The sequence below is a fragment of the Vidua macroura genome, chromosome Z (genome assembly GCF_024509145.1).
Source record: "Vidua macroura isolate BioBank_ID:100142 chromosome Z, ASM2450914v1, whole genome shotgun sequence".
Taxonomy (NCBI): Eukaryota; Metazoa; Chordata; class Aves; order Passeriformes; family Viduidae; genus Vidua; species Vidua macroura.
Window position 1 is genome coordinate 66503863 of NC_071611.1, and position 8596 is coordinate 66512458.

The 8596-nt window shown below is 44.9% G+C and overlaps 1 long non-coding RNA gene across 1 annotated transcript; it reads left to right on the top strand.

Annotated features, from left to right (window-relative positions):
• The first annotated feature begins 1640 nt into the window (after positions 1-1640).
• On the top strand, positions 1641-7885 carry LOC128822210 (uncharacterized). Its single transcript, XR_008441398.1, has 3 exons — positions 1641-1806; positions 1881-2026; positions 7698-7885. It is a non-coding gene; the product is annotated as an uncharacterized LOC128822210 (long non-coding RNA).
• The last annotated feature ends 711 nt before the right edge of the window (positions 7886-8596 follow it).

Genomic DNA, 8596 nt, shown 5'->3' on the forward strand with positions numbered 1-8596 from the left:
ATCGGAGAGAAAAGAAAGAACAAAGCAACACAAAGATACCTTAAAGGAAAAGAATGAAAAAAACCTAAAACAAACAAACAAAAAAAAAAACCCCAAAACCAAAACAACCCCCCCCCAAAAAAACTCACACAAAAAAAAGAAATATAATCAAAGGACCAATATTTTTCCTCAAAACATATCTTTATGTTTTCAATCAAAGGAGCGCAATTAAATACCCTCTGCCATGGAAGTGTGTCCCTCTGTCCTCCAAAGAGATTAGGCAGTGATTTTGGATGTGCCTTTTCCAACAGCTGGAGCCCTATAGGACTGACAAGAAAGTTGCTCTTAAGCCTGCTCCTTTGAACAGATCCCTGAGTAGGGTGTGAGGAAAAAGACACAGAGAGCTCACATCTGGCAGTCACAGAACTGTAAAAGGACATAGAGTCCTACTCAATTTATGGGGAACTGACGGTTTTACAAAGGGTATAGCACTAAAATATATTCCCTAAAATAAGTGTGTATATTAAAAAAGGACTACATTACAGTTAACTGCAAATACTTGTCTATAACATTATCATAAGTTATAAATTGTGCACAATTATAGTAATAAACTAATAATTTTATTACACTGGACTTTTATCTTAATGTGCATATAGTGTTGCCTTTTTCTCAACCTGAAAATGAAAGTAGAGATAATTTTAGTATGGAGGTAATATAATATGGATCATTATTTGAAGGTTTTCAGGGGCAGTTGGAAAGATGTCCACAAAAGCCCACCCCCTCAGGGGTCAGTATGTTTTTATAGGTTTTAGGAAATTAGCGTAATTGATAAAAAGCACCAATTAGGAGAACAAGTGGTGATGCAATTCCCCCCAGGTCAAGTTACTTCTCTGGAGTCCCCCCTTGTCACTGTCTGTACTTTGTCCATTAAAATGTATCTCAAAAAATTGCTCTCAACCTGAGTTGCCAGGAAGAACCAACATAGCACTGCGGTCTTGTACCCCATGGGGTTTGGAGCTCTGGAATTTGTTTTGTCTTTCTGCTTAGGGAAAGGCCTTGGAAAATTACTGGGAAAACTAGTCACTAATACAGTAGACTACAGAGCTACAAATATATGTGAAGAATACAGAGAGCACACGAAAGGAAAAAGGCAAAAAACAAAGCATCAGTGTGTGCACAAAGGCCTTTGAATTCACAGCTCTCCAAGAGAGCTTTGGGGCAGAGATGAAGCTCAGACCTCTGCTGAAAGGAAGGTAAGCACCCTTGGTCTCCGCAGGCCCAGGCAGATGCCAAAGCTGCTCCTCGCATTCTTCCCCCTTCCCTGCTCCTCTGCCAAGTGCAGCAGGCCTCGATGACTGAAAGAAACACAGGGAGTCAAAGGGAGACAGTTGCAGCTACCTCACTGGGGGAAGCACTTTCATTGAGAATCAAGCCCCTCTCCTTCAACAGCATTTCCCCAAATGTGTAGATTTCCTGGGTGTTGTGGTTTGGAATGGGAGGAAATTTAGGGAAGTGATGTAAAAGCTTTTCGTGTAGCCAACAGTCTGTTGAATTACTGAGAAGGCGGATACACCTCTGTGAAAGACACTTGTTAAAAATGAAAAATCCCAGGAACTTCCCCTTTCTTTCCCAGCCCGCAAGAAGGTAACATGCCCTGGGCCTGCCGGGTCCCATCCTTGCTGGGCCCAGGAAGCCTGCAGGGCCCTGTCCAGGGCTGGGCTGGGCAGGTTAGGTTCTGACGGGGGGCAAGGCCAGGCCCCTTTCATGGGAGGGTCCGGGGGGATGCCGAGTCCTGTTTTGGCTGGGCTGGGCCCCAGTAGTTGCCAGGTAGGAAGGGGGTGGAGGCTGTGGAGCTCTGGTTGGAGCAGGGCTGGTCACGGTTGTTAAGATCTTGCTGTCAGCCCCCCTGCCCAGCGTGGCTGAGACCAGAGGCTCCTGCAGCCTGTGTAGAGTGGTCCTGCGGCTGGAAGTGAACACAGAAAAAAACAAAGATCAACCATGAAGCCAATGCGGACACAGCCCCAGACACAAGTTACCGGCATGTCAGGTAACCATTTAAAGAGCCTGGGCAGGTAAACTTAGCAAGGGCAACATGTTAACTCTTTCAGTGCTTCAATGTCTCTCGAGTGAGAGAAAGGAACAAGATGCAAGCATGTAAAAGAACAAGAAGACATCATGCTCAGTGAGGAAGGAGTTAAATCCCAGATAGAAGGGATAAGGAGATGTCTTGTTTTTGGAGCTGAAATCCTCTTGTAAGCTATGAAGAAAGGACTCTTTTTCCCTATAATACATGAAACTATAGGGAGAGGAAGGATTCAATTGATATTGAGCAAAGGCTTTCATGGTAAAGTAAGCAGATGTTGAAATAGCTGTGATCCCATAAGAAGTTTGAACAAAGAAAGAGAGTAGTCCTGTTCCCTCAGGAGAAATTTAAGAAGATCTCTGTTCCCAGGGATGAAGATTATTTTAGAAATAGATAATGAGAACTTCCACCTTTGAACAGCTCATCTTTAAACAATACCCCATAAGTAGACAGGGCCCATCACCAAGTTGTGGGAAGGTTTATGAAAAATGAGAGGCGCTTCATGATAGCAGATTTCCCCCGGGCGGCTGTTATTCATGATGAAATTGAGAGCCACGAGAGAACTGTTTTGTCCTCTTGTGGAGAAGTCTCCATAACATTAACAAGAAGGACTTCACTCCCTCAGTGAACTGAAGAAAGACTATTTTAGAGGTGGTAAACAGACTGGAAATTTTACGTTTGGTTTCTTTACATTGTCAGTGGAAAAGAAAAGGTTGTGGGGGAAGTGTTCTGAAGGGCTTGTTTTGATTATTACCTTTTCCCTTTTAGTTACTTTTAATAAAATTTTCTTTAAAATTTTGAGCCTGCTTTGCCTTTCTCCTAATCCTATCTCACAGTAGGAAGTGAGTGCATTTGTGATTTGCCAGCACCAAAACCTACCGCACTCTTTGGTACATTAGGCTGGGAATCTTAAAATTACAGAATCACAGAATCACAGAATAATGAGGTTGGAAGAGACCTCTAAGATCAACAAGTCCAACCTATGCCCTAACACCTCAACTAGACTATAGCACCAAGTGCCACGTCCAGTCTTTTTTTAAACACATCCAGAGATGGTGATTCCACCACCTCCCTGGGAAGACAATTCCAGTACTTTATTATTCTTTCGGTGAAAAATTTCTTCCTAATATCCAACCTGTACCTTCCCTGACGTAGCTTGAGACTGTGTCCTCTTTTCTGTCAGTTGCTGCCCAGTGAAAGAGACCGACCCCCACCTGTCTACAACCTCCCTTCAGGAAGTTGTAGAGAGCAAAAAGGTCACCTCTAAGCCTGCTCTTCTCCAGGCTAAACAACCCCAGCTCCTTCAAACGCTCCTCACAGGGCTTGTGTTCCAAGCCTCTCACCAACCTTGTTGCCCTCCTCTGGATGCACTCAAGCATCTCAACGTCCTTCCTAAACTGAGGGGCCCAGAACTGGACACAGCACTCAAGATGTGGTCTTACCAGCGCCGAGTACAGGGGAAGAATGACCTCCCTGCTCCTGCTGGTCACACAATTCCTAATGCAGGCCAGGATGCCATTGGCCTTCTTGGCCACCAAGGCACATTGCTGGCTCATATTCAACCGGCTGTCGACCAACACCCCCAGGTCCCTTTCCGCCTGAACACTGTCCAGCCACACTGTCCCCAGCTTGTAATGTTGTAGGGGATTTTTGTGGCCAAAATGTAGAACTCAGCACTTAGACTTATTAAACTTCATGCTGTTGGACTCTGCCCATCCATCCACTGATCTAAGTCTCTCTGCAGAGCCCTCCTCCCTTCTAGTAGATCAACACAAGCTCCCAGCTTACTAATGAAGGACTCAATGCCCTCATCCATGTCATCTATAAAAATATTAAATAGAACTAGTACCAGTACAGACCCCTGAGGGACACCACTGGTGACTGTCCCCAGCTGGATGCAGCACTGTTCACCATCACTCTCTGGGCCCAGCCATCCAGCCAGTTCCTAACCCATCAAAGAGTGCTCCTGTCCCAGCCGTGGGCTGCCAGCTTCTCCAGGAGTGTACTGCGGGAGACAGTGCCAAAGGCCTTGCTGAAGTCTAAACAGACAACATCAACAGCCTTTCCTGCATCCACCAGACAGGTCACCTGGTCATAGAAGGAGACCAGGTTGGTCAGACCTACCCTTTGTAAACCCATGCTGACTGGGTCTGATACCCTGGCCATCCTGTAAGTGCTGTGTGATAGCACTCAGTATGAACTGCTCCATTATCTTACCTGGTACTGAGGTCAGGCTAACTGGCCTGTAATTACCAGGATGCTCCTTCCTACCTGTTTTGTAAACAGGTGTCACACTGGCCAGTTTCCAATCATCTGGAACCTCACCAGTGAGCCACGACTCCTGATAAATGATGGAGAGCGGCTTCACAAGCTCATCTGCCAGCTCCCTTATCACCCTGGGATGGATCCCATCTGGTCCCATTGATTTATAAATATCCAAATGTCCCAGCAGTTCTCTGATTGTCTCTTCTTGGATAACAAGAGGACCAGTCTGCTCCCTGGCACCACCTACCAACTCCTGAGGACAGTTGTCTTGAGGACAAGCTGTCTTACCACTAAAGACTGAGGTGAAGAAGGCATTAAGCATTTCTGCCTTTTCCTCATCTTCAGTTACTAGGTTGCCTGCCTCATCCAATAAGGAACAGAGGTCAGTTTTACCCTTCCTTTTACTACTAATATATTTGTAAAAACTTTTAATTATTTTTAACAGAAGTTGCCAAGTTAAGTTCAAACTGTGTTTTGGCCTCCCCATTTTTTTTTCTACATGCTGCCCTGGCAGCTCCCTTAAATACTTCCTGAGAAACCAGTCTCTTCTTAAAAAGACAATACATCTTTTTTTTTTATTTCTAAGTTCTTTCAAAACCTCGTTGCTCATCCAGACTGGACGTTTGCCTCGTTGACTCATCTTCAGGCACACAGGGACAGTATGCTCTTGTGCCCTCATGATCTCTGCTTTGAAACACACCCAACTCTCCTGGACTCCTTTGTTTTCAAGGGCTGTTTCCCAAGGGATTCTCTGCCCTCTGGAAGTCCAACATAGAGATTTTATTGATATTCCTCCTTATTTCATTAATTATTGAGAATTCTATAATTTCATGAACACTGTGCCCCAAGTGGTCTCCAACCTCCACAACACCCACCAGTCCATCTCTATTTGTGAACAATAGGTCTAACATAGTCCCTCCCCTGGTGGGCTTGCCCACCAGTTGTGACAAAAAAGTTATCCTCCACACACTCTAAAAACTTTCTAGACTGCTGTTTTTCTGCTGTATTAAGCTCCCAGCAGATGTCTGGTAGGTTGAAGTCACCTACAAGAACGAAGGCTGATGATCCTGAAACATTGTTCAGTTGCTTATAGAATAAGTTGTCCACCTCTTCATCCTGGTTGGGTGGACGATAGCAGACTCCCAGTAGGATGTCAGCCTTGTTGGCCTTCTCCTTAATTGTTACCCACAGGGATTCAACTTCATCGTCATTAGTTTCAATACCTATGACATCCAAAACTTCCCTAATATAAAGGGCCACCCTTCCACCTCTTCTCCATTTTCTGTCTCTTCTGAAGAGCTTGTAGCCATCCAGTGCAGTGCTCCAACTGTGCGAGTCATCCCACCACGTTTCTGTGATGGTGACTATATCATGGTTCTGCTGTTGCACCATGGCCTCCAGCTCTGCCTGTTTGTTACCCGTGCTGCATGCATTGGTGTACATGCACCTCCGCTGGGTGAATGATTTCTCCCCTAACACAGTCTTGCCATCCTTGGGCCTGCTTCCAGACAGCCCAACTGCATCCCCTTCCCCCTTCAGACCTAGTTTAAAGCCCTCTCAACAAGGTCTGCCAGTTCATGAGCTAAAAACCTCCTGCCCTTAACAGAGAGATGTATTCCATCTGATTCCAGTAGATAGGGTGCTGTAAAGGTTGCCCCATGATCAAAGAATCTGAAATTTTGCTGATGACACCAACCCTTGAGCCATTTGTTAATGATGTGAGTTCTCCTATTTCTTTCATTATTTTTTTCTGCCACCAAAGGGACTGAGCAGAACACTACCTGTGCGCCTGACCTATCAACCACTTGATCCAGTGCCTTAAACTCCCTTTTAATCTCCTTGACACTCCTCCTTTCAATTCATCACTGCCAGCCTGGAGTATCAGCAGTGGGTAATAATCAGAGGACTGAATCAGCCTAGGAAGTCTCTCAGTGATGTTTCGTACCTGGGCCCCAGGGAGGCAGCAGACTTCCCTGTGGGATGAGTCTGGCTGACATACGGGGCCTTCCGTCCCCCTCAGAAGGGAATCACCCACTATGATTACCCTTCTTTTCTTCTTGATGTGGTGATTACCCTTCTTTTCTTCTTGATGGTGGTAATCCATTTTTTAGACGAGTCATAATTGGGTGGTTCACTGGGCAAATAATTTTCTTCTAAACCATCTGCCTGGCTCTCTAGATCCAGGGCCTCATACCTATTCTGAAGTGGCACCTGGCTAGGGGATTGAGGGCAAAGGGGATTTTTGTTATTATCTCCCCGAGACGGGACGCGTTTCCACTCCCTGTCATCTACTAGGTGCCCCTCTATTGCCTGAGAGTGAGAGGCATGTAAGTCCTCTAACTCTTGGTGGGCCTCCCTTAAAGATGTAAGGGCTGAACTCCACCAGTCTATTTCCCTTTCACTATCCTTGATACTCCTTAATCTTTCAACTTCCTCCCTAAGCTTGGCCACCAGTGAAAGGAGGTCATTCACTTGTTCACACCGTAGGCAGGCCTCCTCCACAACAGCCCCTGAAGCCATTGATAAGCTCAAACACTCCACACAGGAATGGGTCTGTACAGACGCATCCTTCTTGGAGGGCTCTACTTGGTCACATACACTTGTACCAACCACAGATTTTGACCGGGTTAAAACCATTGCAGGGAGAAAGCCCAAAGTCAAGCAACCAATACAAATACCTCACCTAACTAGCAAGAACCTGCAAGCCTGCCTGCTTGCCCCGCCTGCGCAGACTGCTGTGACCTGGTTTGCCTGCTCCTGTTCGCCGTGCTCCGGGTCGCCACGCTCCTCAGAGGCCTCTTGTAATGAGTCATTCAGGAATGAAGGAAGCTCCACCTCCTGCTCCTGAATGGCTCACAATGCCACTCACAAATTGGGGAAATCTTAAATTAGCAAACCAAAAGAACTACATGAAATTAGTTTTTCTGCCTGGTTTCAAACTGAAACTGCCACACTGGGAAGCACCAACACAGACTCAAGAAAACCTGGCAAGGCTGAATTACTTTCGCTCCTTTCAGCACAGGCACTCCAGCTCAAGCTCATCTTCCCCCAAGTCTGTTTCCATGTGTCGGTTCAGGCGCAGCCCCTGAAATTACTGAATTCCTTAAGCAGTTCTTAGTAAAACTTTACACATTGTATGTATGGATATGTAAGCACACTGTTTTACAATAGATACTGTATAATTTCTATTTAATCACTTCAGCAGGAAGAAGTGCGTAGAAATAGGATGGTTGTGTGAATCACTTTTAAAATTTATTTTTAACATAATAGAACTGCTTATTGTTTATATTAAATGGAATTATGCTTATCTATTGTTTCTTCCTTACAAGTCCAGTGAATGTTCTATTATTACTCATTTGATATTGTCCAGGTGGAACAAGCTCTTTTGCTCAGATCTTGCACATTGCAAGCCTCACACACCAGGACAAAAGAAGCTTCTGTGGTGAGATCTGCTGACTTCCATCAAGAAGAATTTCAGGAGGTCTAAATGGGATGTACTCCTCTGAGGGGATGAGGGGATGAGCACGTGCTGAGAGTCTTGCCATTTCAATATTTCTGTGTAGGCAATATAAAAACATTTTCTGAAATACAGAATATTGCTTGCAGCTGTCTCTGCGGATCACGGCTGAAGTATTGGGGGCTGAAGTACTTTTTACTACTCGAGGTTATTTAAAAATGAAATATAATGCTGGGATAGAGAAATACCTGCCCTGTGCACATCCCAGTGCCTGCTTGCCACCATGTGTAACTTAGAATCTCTACCTTCAAGTATTCCAAAAACTAAAACATTGTTTTAGTATATGGAGGAACTTCTTTATATTCCTCTGGTAAAGAATACTAAAATTACCTCTGGCCATCATATACATTGATTCTTCTGAGGAAGACTGCTCCATTTTTGGCCTTTTGTTGAACAGATTTTTAGAATAAAGGAGGTCCAGGCTGGCACAAGTAACTGCACACAGCGAGCTCTTAGAGGTAAATTTCTGCCAACTAAAGCTGACAGTCCAACACCATCAAGGAAACATTTAGTAGCACACAATTACATATAAACTAATATTTAGTCACACATTTTGCCAACAACATGTGAAATCCACCAAAGAAATGTCTTAATTTCCAAGCTCTTGCATGCAAAAGCCATTGCAGGCTCATCGAGGTGCTTCCAATAAGTGTTGGACGATTGCTTTGTGATTTGAATTTCATACAGGAATCAGTGATGCTCTGGTCCTGCCGTGGAGAATACCATCAGGACCATTCTGTCTCAATTCTCCC